The following is a 16,551-nucleotide window of genomic DNA, read 5'->3' as shown; positions in this document are numbered from 1 at the left end:
GGACTTTTTTGGAAATTCTATTTACTTGTCCCACCACCTTCAAAGCAAGTTGTCAAACACATGGATCATGACAAGAGTGGGCACGGAGCAGAGCTCACTAACACACATCTGGCCTCTGACCTCTGACCCTCCCTTTGGCTGTCCCACCCCCCAGAGTCCTGTTCTGGGTTCTCTCTCGTGATTTCTCTCCCCACCAAGACAAGGAGCCGCAGGAACTGATGTGCATCCTCCTGGCCCCAGAGCCCAGCCATGTGAGGCGCATCCGCGGTGGAATTTTCTAGTGTGGGGGTCTGTCCAAGGCTGAGCTGGCCTGGCTTAGGGTTCCCACCCAGGGAAACAGTCTGTCTTCAGTGGCACCCGGTAGCATCCCTTCCCAGGTGATAGCAAACACTGCAGGCCTGGGTTACTCTCTGGCAAAGGTTCTGCTGGAACCAAGAAAATCGCTGCAGTCTGAGGCCGCTGTAAGTGCTTTCTGGTTTCTGCCGAGCTCTTAGCGGTAAGAGCTCACGTGATGGATGCTTGGCATTGACTCTCCTTCCAGAGCCAGGCATCGGTGACAGTATCTCACTTCAGCTCAATCAGGACAGGCTAACACAAGGTCAGTGTTCATAGCTCAGGGTTGCTGAAGGGGAGTAGATCTCATAATTAATTTTCCATGATTTTACAACCATGATTAATTACTGAGACATGATGAAATACACTAAAATTTTATTGGAAAAAATCATCTGGGCAGCTGAAGTCACCATGGTATTAGACTGGGGACTGTAGGCGCGAAGAGATCTGCGTTTAAATCCTAGATTCACCGTGTTCCTGCCAGGTGGCCCTGAAGAGGACTCCAACCCAAGGACATTTCATACCTGACAGTGTCACTTACTGAGGCAATCACTGACTGGAGAGGTCGCTCACCCAAAAGCTCAGTCACCCAAGAGGTCATTTCCCTGGGGAAAAGGTCACCTGCCAGTGGCCAGTCTCTCAGGCTGCAGCGAGGACTGCGGGTGACCTCACAAAGCCTCACTTCCAGCTAACGGCTTTTCCCATCTCACTTGTTTAAGAGAAGGTTTTGGGAACCTCCCAGGCCCTTCTGAGCAGAGCCTGGAATTTAGCAAGGTCCAGGTGGCTCGGGAGGTGTCCGAGAGTGGGTCTTCACAGAGCAGGAGGCACTGGTGTTGATGCTATCAGGAACTCACAAAGCTGTGGAGGTGGGGCACTATTCTCCCTCCCAGCAGTATTTCCCAGCTGCTGTGAGGTTTTCCAGTAGTTCTTGCCATTTGCGTGGAGTCGTTTTAATGTGTGTGTGTGTGTGTGTGTGTGTGTGTGTGTGTGTGTGTGTGTGTGTGTTCTCCCATCTGATCCTTCTCGGTGTTGTGCTATTGAGAAATAGATTCTGGGGAAGCTGCCTTCCACACAGACCTTTAGGAGCCGAGGAGGAAGACAAAAGAAGAGAAAACAACGGAAAAAGATATATTTTACCTGTTTAGAGGTACAACATGTGTGGCTGTTCACATCTACAGAAATGCGGATGCAGAGACAGCAGCCCAGAAACCAGGGTGACAGGGTGAGTTATGAGCATAGCTCCGTGGCATCTGTGCCTCATACTCACCCTAGGAAGATTGTCACCCAAAACTTACCTGCTCAGGACCCAAGAGCAGACATTAACTGGAACGATTGGGGTCCTTGTGGGCAGGACTCACTAGTCCCCATGGCCCCCTTTCATTGATGGCCGTCTTCTCCTGGCTCAGGCAGTGTTTCATGCTGATTAAGTGGAGGGCTCCATACAGGGAGCCCTACTAAGCTATACTCCGAGCAGACCTCCTCGTCACCACAGTCTATCCAGAAAGCCGGAGTCAGTGAGCCCGATTTTAGGGTCCCTCACCCTTCGCTGCCCCTAGTCAGCCACGACAAGCCAACTCCTCCACCAAATCCAGACGTGGAGCGAACGTCCACATGGAAAGGGCTGCTGCGACCAAGTACTCAATAGCAGAATCTCCCTGTCCGGGGCCATTGACAGGATGGTCCAGAGAATGAAGTAAGTGACTCTGATTGGTTGTGAGGGGTCCTAGCCCTGCCTCAACCCCAGAGATCACCATGAATGGGGAGAGAAGGACCTCAGGACCATGAACTGCTTCTATCCAGAGCAGGAACTGCAGGAGCTTCAGGGATTGAGGTGGGGTCCCATGATGGATAGGCTTCTTGGAGGAAGGTAAAGCCCCCAGTCCAACATATGGAAGAGGCACAGAGACAAAGCTACAACCCTCTGCAGCATCCTCCCACCCTCTACATCCTCCTCCGCCCCAGCAGAAATCCCAAGGTGCCATCTGTCCCTCCTCCCCCTCCCTAAACTGAAGTGAGTAAGATGAGGGGTGAGGTAGGGAGTGTGAGAGAGGGGGCATGGGGGGATGGGGAGTGAGGCGCAGTGCATGAGCAAGAGTGTGTGTTGGTGTGCATACACACACGTGGGCTCTTATCCTCACAGGGAGTGCAGGAAAAGCAGGGAGTCTGACTCAGATCAGGCTACTGGATTTTTTTTTCTTTTCCTATTTTCTGTGTGGAATAAGAATTGAACTGTCTTTTCCTTCTTTCTTTTTAAAGATTGGTTGGTTGGTTGGTTGGTTGGTTTATTGATTGATTGATTGATTGATTGATTGATTATGTATACAATGTTCTGCTTGCATGTTTGCCTGCACACCAGAAAATGTCACCAGATATCATTATAGTTGGTGCTGGGAATTGAACTCAGGACCTCTAGAAGAGCAGCCACTGCTCTTAGCCTCTGAGCCATCTCTCCAGCCCTTGAACCCTCTTTTTAATCACGGTGTCATCACACAAAGATTTTGCTCATGGCTGAGAAAGAAAATCTAGAGAAAATTTATATTTGTATTTTCCAAAGCCTGAGTCTTTCCTTGCCTTGCAGGGGTGAGGCGGTGTCAAGATGCAGGAAACATGGTCTGTGCTACTCTAATATGGGGTGGTGTTTCCCACAAGGACCCCAGAGTGGCCTCTCTGAGTGAGTCAGGCAGCAGAGTACCATGCTAAGGCTTCTTTCTGTACCAGTGAGGACCTCAATCCAGCTGTGGTTTTCTTCTGGTAGAACTGTTTGAGAGTAAACAGCCCCACAAGGCCAAGGCTCCTGTTTCACTCAGTAGGTGGTCCTCATTCACTGGGGCCACTTGGAGATCAGTGGCACTCTTACACACAGAGCCATGAGACCAAGAGAAAGGTAGGAGTTAAAGAACCCCATTGCTTAAAAACTCTCTCTGAAGTCTACGAGACCTTAATTTTCTTTCTGTACATTGCACTGAGCTGCAAGGGAGGCTGTAGCTGCACTGAGCTGCAAGGGAGGCTGTAGCTGCACTGAGCTGCAAGGGAGGCTGTAGCTGCACTGAGCTGCAAGGGAGGCTGTAGCTGCACTGAGCTGCAAGGGAGGCTGTAGCTGCACTGAGCTGCAAGGGAGGCTGTAGCTGCACTGAGCTGCAAGGGATGCTAAGAAGAGCGGGCTTTGCTCTGAATGTAGTGCTCTATGCATATTTAAATACTTCAGGTCCTTGGCTGGGGTGGGGTGGGGGGCAGCTGAGCTGACAAAGTACTTGCCTCACAAGCAGGAGGTCATGAATTCTGTGCCAAAATCCAGGGTGTCCTCTTGTGCTTGTGATCCCAGCCCTGAGAGGCAAAGACAGAATCCCCAAGGTCACTTTTGCCTAATTGCTGAGCTCCAGGCAAGCAAGAGAAAGGAAGATGGATGGCTACCAAGGTTGTCCTCTGACCTCCATACACACGCATTCACACAAACGTAAACAGCCACATGCGAGGCTCACACTCACACACAGCCGAATCTCAAGAAAAGAAGAAAAGGCCGTGCCCTGTCTGCTGGGAAAGGCAGGGAAGTTGGTAGAGAGGAAGAGGTACAGTTGTTGACACTTCTTAGCGCTGGCTGGCTGAAGCAGCTGCTACTGAAAGACTGGCTGTACCAGGGTCAATCAAAAACTAAGTAAATGCAGCCATGTGGAGGCAAAGCTTTCCTTAGCACAAACAGCCAGACCCCATTCACAAAGTCTGTTCAAGAACAGGCTCTGTTGTGTTGCATGTCCTCTGCCATTGTGCAGCTGAAGGCCTTTCCTTTGAGAATGAGTGGTTTACAGCAAGTTCAATTTTCTGCTGTTGTGATAAAACACGGACTGAAAGTAGCTTGTGGGGAAGGAAGGAGCTTACTTGGCTTATAATCCATCTTTGAGGAAATCCAGAGGGAGCTTAAACAGGGTGCTGAAGTGGGAACTGAAGCAGAGGCCATGGGGCAGTGCTGGGGTAGGTTTCTGACTCACTCCCTGGCTCATGCTTAGGTAGCTTTCTTATACAGCCCCAAAGCACCTGCCTAGGGATGGCACCGCCCACAGTGTCCTTCTACATCAAGTAGCAACCCAGAAATAATCCACAGGTGTGGCCAGGGGACAATCTAATGGAGGCAATGTCTCAACTGGGGCTCCCTTTTACTGGGTGTGTCAGGTTAATACCCACTCTTAGACATCAGAGGATCTTCACACAGACCTTCTGGTGTCTCACTGATGTGGAGGTCTCTGGGATGGACCGTGGGAGGGGAACCCATGATCTCCCAAGTAGAACCCAGGGCTGACTAAACCAGGCCTCACACACGGCAGGCTCCTTCCTCACCAGGCCTCCCAGGATACAGCACGGGAAACGTGGTGGCCATTGGGGATACCTGTGTAGGCAAGTGCCAGGGCCTTTTCCCCTGTGCAAGTGGAAAAACCAGTGACATTGAAGAGGCCACCCTCCCTTTTGAGCCCCGGCTGGCTCTGCCCACGGGATGCTGGCTGTTTGCCTGGGCCTCTTGTTTTCCTCTATTTGGTTTTTGTAGTTTCCAAGTAAGATGTAAAGGCAAAAATATACACAACAGTGCATAATTATAACACTTGGGGGTTTTTTGGTTTGTTTTTGTTTTTTTTTAACTACATCACTGAAGTTTCCAAAATGCTCTTGGCAATTAAAGGGCACAGAGGGCCTGCTCTGGGAAAAGGAGGCAATGGCTACTTCCAGGATGGAGAAGGCACATGTGTTGGTATGTGCGAGTGCATGTACGTGTGTGTGTGTGTGTGTGTGTGTGTGTGTGTTTGTTTTGTCTGTGTGCATTCTAACCAGGCCTTTTAGGCTGTGTATTCTGGTGTTTCAGCATTTAATATCCTTGCTGACAATGGTGACAATTTCTGACAATGCTTTTTGCCAGGGTGGCCAACCTCCAGACTGCTTGCCTGCAGTGTCTCAGTACAAACCAGATCCAGCCCAGAGCAGATTCAGCACCATTCTCATTGGTCACTGGGTCACTGCACACCTGCTCTAAATGCCCCTGCGAAGGTTGGATGCAGCTAGGGACAGCCCAGAACCCTCTGAAACTTTCAGTTAGCCAACCCTAAACTTGTTTGGCTTGCCTCACCCTGTCATTCCTTCAAAGGCCACCCTAAAGACCTCTGTGCATACCTGTTCCCTCTGCCTGCTCCAACCTGAGCATTTGCTGGTAGCCTTGTGTTGTGTACTGGTTCCTGCTCAAGGGACCGACCGGTAAGCATAACTTCTTCCCTGACTTGTGACAGTCTTTTATATATTACCCCCTCTTAAGTGTGTCACACCCGAGAAAACACAAGTCTCAGCGCATGATGGGAACCATATGCTTCCATGTCTGTCGTATTCAACTTTCAACCAGCCACACAGGACAACTCTGTGTCCCTTGGCCCCCAGTGTGTGTCTAGACAATGTTTGACTTTGCATCACAAAAAGCGCTCTGTGATGTCAGAGGAGCCATGAATCACAGTGACAGCTCTCCCAGTATCCAAGAGACCTCTCCTGGCTGCTAAGTCACTGTCCCCCATCCCCCACGGTCCCCTGTGAGAACCAGTCAGTGTGTTGAGCATCAGCTGAGGCTTCCAGATTCCATGGGGAATGACCCCCATTGTGTGTGCTGAGGACCAGGCAGCCTCTGGCTAACTTCTTGCTTCTCGGTGTCCTGGGAACCCGTGCTGTTTGCTCCTGTCTGGAGCCTCTGTGGCTGAGCCGAGCACAGGCTCCCCTGGCCAGTGTTTCCATAGCTGCCTCCAGGCTCCAGGCCCCAGGCTCCAGGCTGCTGCAGACTGTGAATGAGGCCTCTCCTCTGCCCTCTGTGCTCCGTGCCATCTCCATGACTAAGCTTCCTGCCCCGCTCCTTCCGATGTGTTTGTTGATATTTATCTGTCTCTGACGGATGGAGGGACACATAACTCGCTCACTGAGTACAAGGGCCTGCAGCCCAGATCTGCTTCTCCTGCACACTGAAGTAAAGTGGCCCTAGTCTCTTTGGAAGGGACATTTCCAGAAGAGTGCACAGGCCCAACCAGCCTATTTCACAAAAAAGGGGTGGGGGAGCCAGGTGTGAGGACACACATCTTTGCTCCCAAGAGGGGCATAGAGATGGATTTCTCTGTGTAAGTTCCAGATCAGCCAGGACTACACAGTGAAATGTCTCAAAACCAACCAAACAAAACCAACCAAACAAACAAACAAACCCAGAAAACCAAAAACAGCTGTGGTGGAGGGAGGAAGAAAACCCAAAAGTGAGAGTATATGCTTGATATGCCCCCACACCCACCCTCCCACCCTCTACCTTCCCTCACCTGCCCACTCCCCCCTTACACACTCTCTGTTTGTCTGTCTGTCTCTGTCTCTCTGTCTCTCTCTCTCTCTGTCTCCTCTCTGTGTCTCTCTGTCTCTGTGTCTCTCTGTCTGTCTCTCTCTCTCTCTGTCTCTGTCTCTCTCTCTCTCTGTCTCTCTCTCTGACTCCCTGCCTCCCTTTTTGCCTTCTTTCTGTCAATGATGCAAATGCTCTGTTCTGCCCTACCCTCTCTGGTAGGGTGGACGGATACCTCTGAACCCATGAGCCAAATGAAGTCATCTTTAAACTGTTCCCCTCTGGTGTTGGTCCCAGCAACAGAGACATCTGGTCACATGCCCGTCAACTGTGGTGGAAGCCCTATGAAGATAGGCCCTCTCTGCCTTGTTCATCCCTATTCTCTGGTCCCTGGAATAGATGGTATCCTATAGATGCTTGTTGAATAACTCAGTGAAAGACAGTGCATAAGAGCAGCAGGGGACAGTCGCCCCAGTCTGCCTGTCTGACCTGGTCCCAGGATCCCAGATACGGGCACATGCATACTCTTGGCCATCTGCCTCCCTACGTCTTGGTAGGCAGCTCCATATCCTTACACTGTGAAAGGGTTGTTCTGTTGCTGCAGACTTATTCTGATGAATACAGACAGACAGAAATGGCTAAGACAGAGAGGATAGCTGAGCCATCTCCCAGGGGACCCAGAATCACACTTAGAAGTTAGAAAGCCACAGGGTTAGGGATGGCTCAATAGATGGTGTACTTGTCAAGCATGTCTGAGTATCTGAGTTCAAATCCCCACAGCCTGTGAGAGAAATGGGCCTACAACCCCAGCATTCCTGCAAGAAGGTGGAATCAGGGCTGGAGGGAACGCTCAGTCGTTAGTTAAGAGTGCCAGCTGCTCTTGCAGAAGTTAGGCGTGTGTTTCCTGGCACCTCCGTGACAACTCACCACCATCTGTTGTAACTACTTCCAGGGGATCCACAGGCACCAGGCATGCATGTGGTGCACAGACATACATGCAGAGAAACACACAAGCACATAAATAAAATAAGTCTGAAAACACGGAAGGAGTAGGTGGGTGATTTCTTATATGGCCTATATGAAGGCTTACAAGCTTGGAGCACACAGTGCCAAGACAAAAAGGGACCACGCCTCAAAGGAGAAGGCAGTTGAGGACTGATGCCTGGGGTTGTCTTCTGACCTTCTGACCTCTGTACATGTCACACAGCATGAGTGCACTCACACAGACACAGGCACATGCGCACGTGCACGCACGCAAGCACACACACACACACCATTTAAAGAAGTTATACAAACAGTCCAAAGCTCTCAGCCCACAAAGCTGTTCACATGACCAGATCACTCTCTGGACACAGAAACTGACACCTCACTACCCAAAGCAACAACATGGTGTGCTGACACCTGACTAAGACCCTTCCTTCATCAGCAGGCCTCTGAGGCAAATGTGGATCCTCCAGTCTTCCAACAAGTTCTTCCATGAGGCCCCTGATCCTAAAGTCAAAGATTCCAGCTGAATCCATGTGTGTACAAGTGCGTGTGACCAATACAACCGAAGCCCCCGACCAGCCCAGAGATGACAGAGGTGGAAGAGCAGCAGTATGGGAGCCGTGGTAAGGGCAGCTGCTTCCAAGGTACGTAACTGATGGAAGTTTCCACAGGGCTCAGAAAAATGGCAAAGGTGAGCAGGCTGGCACATCTGAGAATCACAGCAGAAGGCGAGGCAGGAAGATTACACGTCTGAGACCAGTGTGAATCATAGAGCTAGACTCCATCAGAGAGGAATGCTTACAGGGAGGAGTTTACAGGAGGAAGGAAGAGGAGGAGGCAGGAGGAAGGAAGAGGAGGAGGCAGGAAGAGGAGGAGGCAGGCAGGAAAAGAAGGAAGAAGTGGGAGGAAGGAGATGAGGAAGAACAGAGGGAGAAAGAAGACAGAAGAAAAGAAGGGGTCAGAAAGCAAGGAAGAGCAGAAGGAGGATGTGGAGGAACAGATGGAGGAGGAGGAACAGAGGAGGAGGGAGAGGAGGAGGGAGAGCAGAAGTGGTGGGATATTCCCTAAGGTCGTGTGGCCACAGTTAAGAGCTGGTTTCTGCCTAAACCACTGATTGTGCAACCCCAGAAGTGTGCAATATGTCCCTTAGTCATCTCTGTCCCTGGTGATGACAGACGGCACCATGCCCTTGGCCACAAAGGCCTCCTCTCAAAGCCGTGAGGAGGTGGCTGGGTGGTTGTGCCTCCTTCCTTATTCTTGCTCACCATGACCACTTTCAAGACCACCATGGCTGTGTCTGAAAGAGTTCTTAGGCTAAATGTCAGAAGTTGACACAGTCTCTGCAGATGTGAAGTTCCCGATCACGAAAGGGGACAACAGGCAGACACAGAACTGCTCCTCCCCACCGTATCTCTGTCACCAGTGTTCACAGAATATCATCACCACACATGCTTGCTATGGACAGTTCATTTGAGGTCAAGGTCAGAGAGGGGACATATTAACCAAATAGTCACTCACACAAATGCAGAGGAAATGAAGGCCAATGTGACGCTCTAAAGACAGAAGACCACATGCTTTGTCACTTCCAATCTCCCTCATTTCCTCTCCACACACAATAAGACCCAGTGTCCCACAGACTCAGAGATAACTGACCCTGAAGACCTCTAAGCTCTCCGGACATCGCATCCTGACTCTGGCCCAGTCACACACACCTTTTTCTTCATGACATAGGCTGCTACCTGACTCAGTTCCTCATGACCAGAGGCTACGGTCCAACAGCTTGAATCTCAAATGTCCCCACAGGCTCGTGGGCTGAAAGACTTGTCCCCTCTGGTGGTGCTGTTTTAGGAGGGTCTGGAAACTAGGAGGTAGGACAAGCAGGGCCCTGTGCCTTAAAGGTTATTCTCATATTCTCCCCTTCTCTTCTCTCTCTCTCTCTCTCTCTCTCTCTCTGTGTATGTTTGTATGCACACACACAACTGATTTCTTTGTTTCTTTTTTTTGTTTGTTTTTCGAGACAGAGTTTCTCTGTATAGCCCTGGCTGGCCTGGAACTCACTCTGTAGACCAGGCTGGCCTTGAATTCAGAAATCCACCTGCCTCTGCCTCCCAAGTGCTGGGATTAAAGGCGTGAGCCACCACTGCCCGGCTTTACAGCTGATTTCTATCTGAAATTATGCCCTGCCTCAGGGAGGGGCCCAGAATAAATAGAGCTGAGGACTATCTGGAAGCCTCTGACCCTTCCTCCCTTAGGTTGTGTCTGTCAGGTGTCTGCTATGGCCATACAGAGTCTAACACAGGAGCAGCTATCTGTCTTGAGGGCAGCATTTAGCTAGCAGGCTCCATGAGTGACTTTGAAGGAACTGTGTCTCAGCCCTAGGAAGGTTGAAGACACTGAGCTAGAGACTGAGGCTAGGGTCAAATGGGCCCCCAAATATCCCCACATTGATATCCTGGGTTACAGGGTCACATCCCCGGACTCCAGCTTATTCATCTTAAAAATAAAGCAATCGAACCCTGGAGCCCCTGGCTTCTATGACCCCGCCCAACCCCAGCTGTTATAGACTTTCATATATCGGTAGTCCCAGGCTAGACCAGGGGAGGAGGCCAACCCTGGACACATACATCTTTGAGCATGGGTTTCTTGCTTGGGTTTGTGGCTCCTTCAGCTACTCCAGGAAGGGAACCTCATTCTTGTCCAAAATGAATAGGAGACAGGGGTATGTCAACCATCAAGATGTTCTCTCTGACATCCCAGGCAGCTTTCCTCAGTGCCCCTCCCCCACTGCAGTCCAAAGGCCACAATCTAGCAGGAAAACAGTCAAGGGAAAACAAACAGCTAGGACTGGGGCTGGGGCTGGGGGTCCAGTTAACAGAGTGCTTGCCTGGCATTCACAAAGCCCTGGGTTCCACCCCTAGGACCACGGAAACTGGCAGTGGTGGCACACACCATTAATCCCATCAAGGAAGACAGAAAAATCAGATGATCACCTGTCATCTTCAGCTACATGGCCAGCCTGGGCTGCAAGATACTCTTATCTCAAAAGAGAAAAGAAAACAGGCCAAAGCCTGAGAATGAGGCTTGGAAACATAAAATTGGCTCTGCCGTGCTGGAGCAGCTACCAGAGCCCTCGCGTCCTGGACAGTAGCAGCACCTGGATGAGCATCTCGCCGTAACGCCGCTCCTCCCTCCTAAGGGTCTCCCTTGCCTTGGGGTGGTCTAGAAAACTGACATCTAAGACACAGCCTCCTGCCTGTGACAGCTGGGGACCACAGGCCTGCCAGACATCAACTACCCTACCTCCATCAACCACTCCCATAGAACATTCCGAAATCAGCTCAGAAAACTGACCCCTAACTCAGATCTTCCTCTCTCGTGTATTCCTGGGGGCCCCTCCCAGGCCTGGGACTGTCAAGTGTGGTCACAGAACAGAGCAGGGGCCAGGTTAGGAAATGTGTTAGAACCTGGCTTGTACAATCAACATCCCAACCGTTGCCTGAGTCCTTGAAGCAAGAAAGTAGTTAGACAGGACAAGAGAGCACAGGGCAGCCATGTCTCAGTAAAGCTTTATTTATGAAAGCAGGCAGTGTAACCAACGTGACTGTGCTGGCAAGAGAGAAGCTACCCTAAAAGGAAACATCTGTGCTGTTGGGTGATGGGAACAGTGGACTCCACAGATTAAACTCTCCATAAAGCCTACACTGGGAGGGGGGAGGGGAAGGCTGGAACCCTGGTGCCAGACAGAGGAGGGACTCGCCTCTGGAAAGGGGCTCCACACATTCTGATCACTCATCAGACTGCCCTGTGGGGTTAGCCAGAGTAGAACAGCAGTGGGTCATGATGGTCAAGGCCTCTCAGTGCTTAACCAGGCCTGCTGAACTGCACCGACCTCTTACCCATCCCCTGAAAACTAAACCTCATGTCAAGACCCCACAGACAGAGTGGCGGTCACTTCCCAATGAGGCCACACTGAACACATATTTTGGTCTCTTTCATTGGTGTAGTGGGGACAGGTGGCCAAACCTGGCTAGTTTGGGCTCTGGGGCTCCAGTAGTTGGCGGTAGTAGGTCACAGCTCTAGGTTACTTCTGGTCAGCAGCACAGAGGGAATGGCCAAGGGCCTACCTCAGACAGTGGTCAGAGAGGGTCCTACTGATGACACTATGTAGTCAAGGAAGGGCCAACAAAAAAAGGTCCAGGGGAGACATCTTTCGGCAGGACCAGAGGGAGCAGGGGATGAGATGATGTGGCTGAGAAATGGATGGTGTCTTAGTCAGGGTTTCTATTCCTGCACAAACATCATGACCAAGAAGCAAGTTGGGGAGGAAGGGGTTTATTCGGCTTACATTTCCATACTGCTGTTGATCACCAAAGGATGCAGGACTGGAACGCAAGCAGGTCAGAAAGCAGGAGCTGACGCAGAGGCCATGGAGGGATGTTCCTTACTGGCTTGCTTCACCTGGCTTGCTCAGCCTGCTCTCTTATAAAACCCAAGACTACCAGCCCAGAGATGGTCCCACCCACAGGGGGCCTTTCCCCCTTGATTACTAATTGAGAAAATGCCTTACAGTTGGATCTCATGGAGGCATTTCCTCAACTGAAGCTCCTTTCTCTGTGATAACTCCAGCTGTGTCAAGTTGACACAAAACTAGCCAGTACAGATGGAGACCAGAGGGGTGAGGCACACTTCAAGTGCTCACTCCCCACTGTCCCTCCCTGCAAGTGGATGGTTGATCCCATTTCCCGGAGGAGGAAATCAAGGCACAGAGAGGTGACACACCTGCTCAAGGCCTCCCAGCTAGGTTGGATCATGATGCTCCTCCCTTTGCCCTTCATGGGAACCAGGTACACCTGCAGTAACGCTAGGAAGAGAGCTTTGCATTCAGGAGACAAAGGGGCCCAGGAGACAGCAATGAGTGACATTGGTCCAGCACTGATCCTATGTTAGACCCTCCCCCCTTCTCAGAGGGCCACAGAACTGAAATGTCTCCAGTCAGTCCTGTGGATCAGGGGATGATTGCTACCGTGAGACACAGGAGGATACAGAAGCATCCAGAAATCGTACCATTGGCTAGAAGTTGTGGGTTAGCCAGGACTGACCTGGGATACAAATCCAAGTCATGAGGCCCCAGGAGCTCTCTGCGAACATTTATGCACACATACAAACATGCATGCCCACATGGGCGAACACACCTTTGCTCTGTGCATCTCTCCCCTGGGCCTTTCACCTTGGCACCCAAACATATTTTCACACACATGCATGCAGACACACATGCAGACACGCCTATGGAGGAGCGGTGGCTTTAGCAGGTGTTACAGAGGACAGCATAAGCCACACCTGCAAGGCTGTGGCTGCAAGCCACAGGTCTATGAGCTGACTCAAGAAGAGGGGGAGCCCGAGAGTTGTAAAGGTAGCGCAAGGCCATCTGCCCTGTTCTGCCAACACTGGAGTCCTCGGATGCAGAATGTGCCAACACCCACCGGCTGTGATTGACAGCCTGCCTGCTGTTGCCTCTCTTAGAAAACTGTGAGGACCAGCAGAGCATCCCCAACAACCTGGCCTTCCATTTCTTACCTATGGACAGTGTGAACCCCCTTCAGAGCTGCTGAGGACAGAGTGAGGTCATGCCAGTAAAGTGTCAGGAGCCATGACCTCACCCAGTAAGTACTCAATAAATGCAGATGTAACAAATGCCCTGTGCGCACACGGTTCCCCGACTCCCAGCACCAGGACGACCCCCGCGTCTCCGTAAGCATCACTTGGCTGTCCGTTGTTGCAAAGTCTCATTGATCCAGGCACACAGCAAACGAAATGTCACAGGAGAAAGACGCACCCGGAGTGGGATGGGATCATTTAAAAAAAAAAAAAAAAGTTTCCACACTCAAGAAAAGCTAAACTTTCTTCCAGTTTTGTTCCTGTGGGATGTTTCCAGAGAGTAAAAGGGTGGCCCCGCCCAGAGTCCGAGTTCCCAGGTGTAATAAGCCTGTTCCCAAGGCCTTCCTCTGAGCCACTGGCCTGGCCCTCCTCTCCTACCTGACTCCCTGCTCCCCACTGTGGAACAGCTGTCCCGGCCTTGCTCTTCCTGAAGCACAAGAAGGACTGTCCCCTTAAAGCTGGGCACTTACTGTCCCTGCCCCAACCTCAAGCCTTCCCATGCAGGTCTCAGTCCTAACTGGGGACAGAGAGCTCTCTCCCAAGACACTGAGTCCCAGGCCACATGCTGCTGTGCCCTCTCTCTCCCACCGCCTCCCTCCCACCCTCTCTCTGCTCTCTACCCTTCATCACACTGTTGTGTTTTCTTCTCTGTCTCTATCTGGAAAGTCCTAGGTAGCTGTCGGCTCCCTGCATTGCGCTGTGGGTGAATTTTCAAGGAAGCCTTACAGGAGAGAGCGCCATCTCCCCACACCCCTGCATCCTCCAGCCCCAGGCACCTAGGACGAGTACATTCTCATCAATGCACACATACCTTGTGCCTTGTTAGGTGAATGGATGAGTGAGTTAGTCAGTGGATGGATAGGTGGATGAATGGATGGATGGTCCCTATAGAAAGAGGTTTCTTGAGCAGGGCGTGGTGGCACACGCCTTTAATCCCAGCACTTGGGAGGCAGAGGCAGGCGAATTTCTGAGTTCAAGGCCAACCTGGTCTACAGAGTGAGTTCCAGGACAGCTAGGGCTACACAGAAACCCTGTCTCAAAAAAGAGAAAGAAAGAGAGAGAGAGAGAGAGAGAGAGAGAGAGAGAGAAAGAAAGAAAGAAAGAGTAAAGAAAGAAAGAGGTTTCTTCTTTCTCCTTACAGCTCGAACTCTGCACACATTCCCTGGCGTTGTGTTAAGCGGCCATCTTGTGCTGCCGTGCCCTTGCATCATGTCCCTTGCTCTTGTCCACCCCTTTCCCCTCCAATACCAGCTTTCCCTGGAAGGCCGAGAGCTCTTGGAGGTCATAGGCTGGCTTCTGGAGACTGCTTCAGTAAAAGGTTTTGTGCTTGACTCCAGGGCTGGGCTGCTACAGTTGGACTAGGTTGGAATTACACTAGTGAGGAGGGGTGAGTGGCTGGAGTGGAGCAGAATGGGCTGGAGTCAGGTGGGGAGGGTAGAAGGATCTGATCGGTTGTAACCAGTTGGGCTGGACTGTGCTGAGTTGGGTTTGTTGAGTTCCACTGAGCTGGCGTGGAAAACTGAGTCACTGCAAATTTCATTCACTCTCCAGCTTTCCCATCAGCAGAAGCTGGTCCCTCTGTCAAGGTGATTTTCCCTCTCTGTTGCTTCCACTAGACTCTCATATGTCCCCTATCCAGACTCTGTGACTCACCCCCTCCCTACCGGGCCCCCAGTCTCTGTCCATCATATCCCCACATGCCTGGTGCCTGGCTCTGGCTTTCAAACCCTAAGCCCCACACACATTCAGAAATTGTTTGATCAAAGGATCAAAGTAATGACAAAGCCAGGTAGGAGGGCACCGAGGAGCCCAGGAGACACAAGCCAGGTATTTGATGTCCACTTCCCCCTTGGAGAAGATCAGCTCTAGGAGGATTGTGTGCCCTGACTTTGCCCTTGACCAACCCAACCCAACCCAACCTAATCCATCCCTCTGGAGAGGAGGGTTCAGAAAGCCTGTGGACACGGCCTTGAGGCCAAAATGGGAAGGGGAAATGACTCAGCTGAGCCCAGGAGGAAGGTCTCAGCTGGCAGATCCACATCCATCCAATGAGCGTGACAGAGTGTCTCTACGCACCTCCGTCTCTGCCCAAAAGCACAGGCCACAGCATCCATTGCAGACTTGAGCTCACGGGGGGGGGGGGGGGGCGATGCAGAGGGAGCCTGGGTGGATGGCAAATAGGGAGAACACAGTTCTTGGCTTCCAGAGATGACATACAGAAGCCACAGCCTAAGATGGCCATGAGCTTAGCCTATGAGAGGGAGGAAAGGGGTGATCTATAGTGGAGATCTACAGGGGTGATCTATAGTGGTGATCTACTGGGATGACCAGCCTGGAGGAGCAGACAAGAGAAGGAGGTGTAGCCAGAGGGGTTTTCTAGGATCCACAAAGCCCAGGGCACAACTCCTCCGCTCATGAATACAAACATTGCATCCTTCTGCATCCACACTGAACTTCGGGGTAGTTTTTGTTTGTTTAATGTTTCTGAATATTTGATGAGAATAATTTTTTTAAAAAAATATATAGTAAAGGGAAGAACTTTTAAAAAGTTGGAGATTCATCTCTGCCGTGTTTGAACCAGTTTCTCAAAGATAAAGTCATAACTATTTCACAAACATCAAATAACCATGTGTCAAAATTTTATTTAACTCAGTAGCTAGTGAAAGATCTGGGAAGATTTTAGAGACAATTCAAGTAGACTAAGCTGTCTGGCTGTTGAGCCCCCAGGGATCCTCCTGTCCCCACCTTGCCAGTACTGAGATTCCAGGCTCACCCCACTGCACCAGCTTCTCTCTATGTTCTCATGCTTACACCGACTGGGCAGGGACTTTCCCAGCCAGCCATCCCTCGGCGCTTGGTGTTTCTTTGATGTCTGTGGAGTGTGTCACGCCCTGTGGCCACCCCACGCCTGTCCTGAGTCTCCTGAGGTCTCAAGCAGGTAGTGTCTGAGGTTGACATCTTGCTGCTTTTAAAGCCACAGGTTCACACATCTCTTAGGAGCCTCACATCACAGAAGTGTTTAGATACTTTTTTTTTTGCATACTAATATTGTCCTTTTTCTACTCTAAGCAGTGTCCTGCGAGTCAGTTCCTTTGATCTGTTCTTGAGTATAGCGTTAATGGTGCCTATACTGGTTATTCTGTTTCTATACCTCATTCTGCAGTAAGAGAGCATCCTGAGATAAGATGTAGGAGGAAGGGTGGACGGAGAGCTAATAGTGTGGGAGGGCAGGCAGCCACCTTCCC

The sequence above is a fragment of the Mus musculus genome, chromosome 2 (genome assembly GCF_000001635.26).
Source record: "Mus musculus strain C57BL/6J chromosome 2, GRCm38.p6 C57BL/6J".
In the NCBI taxonomy this organism is placed as follows: Eukaryota; Metazoa; Chordata; class Mammalia; order Rodentia; family Muridae; genus Mus; species Mus musculus.
Note: the sequence above shows the minus strand (reverse complement) of the source record.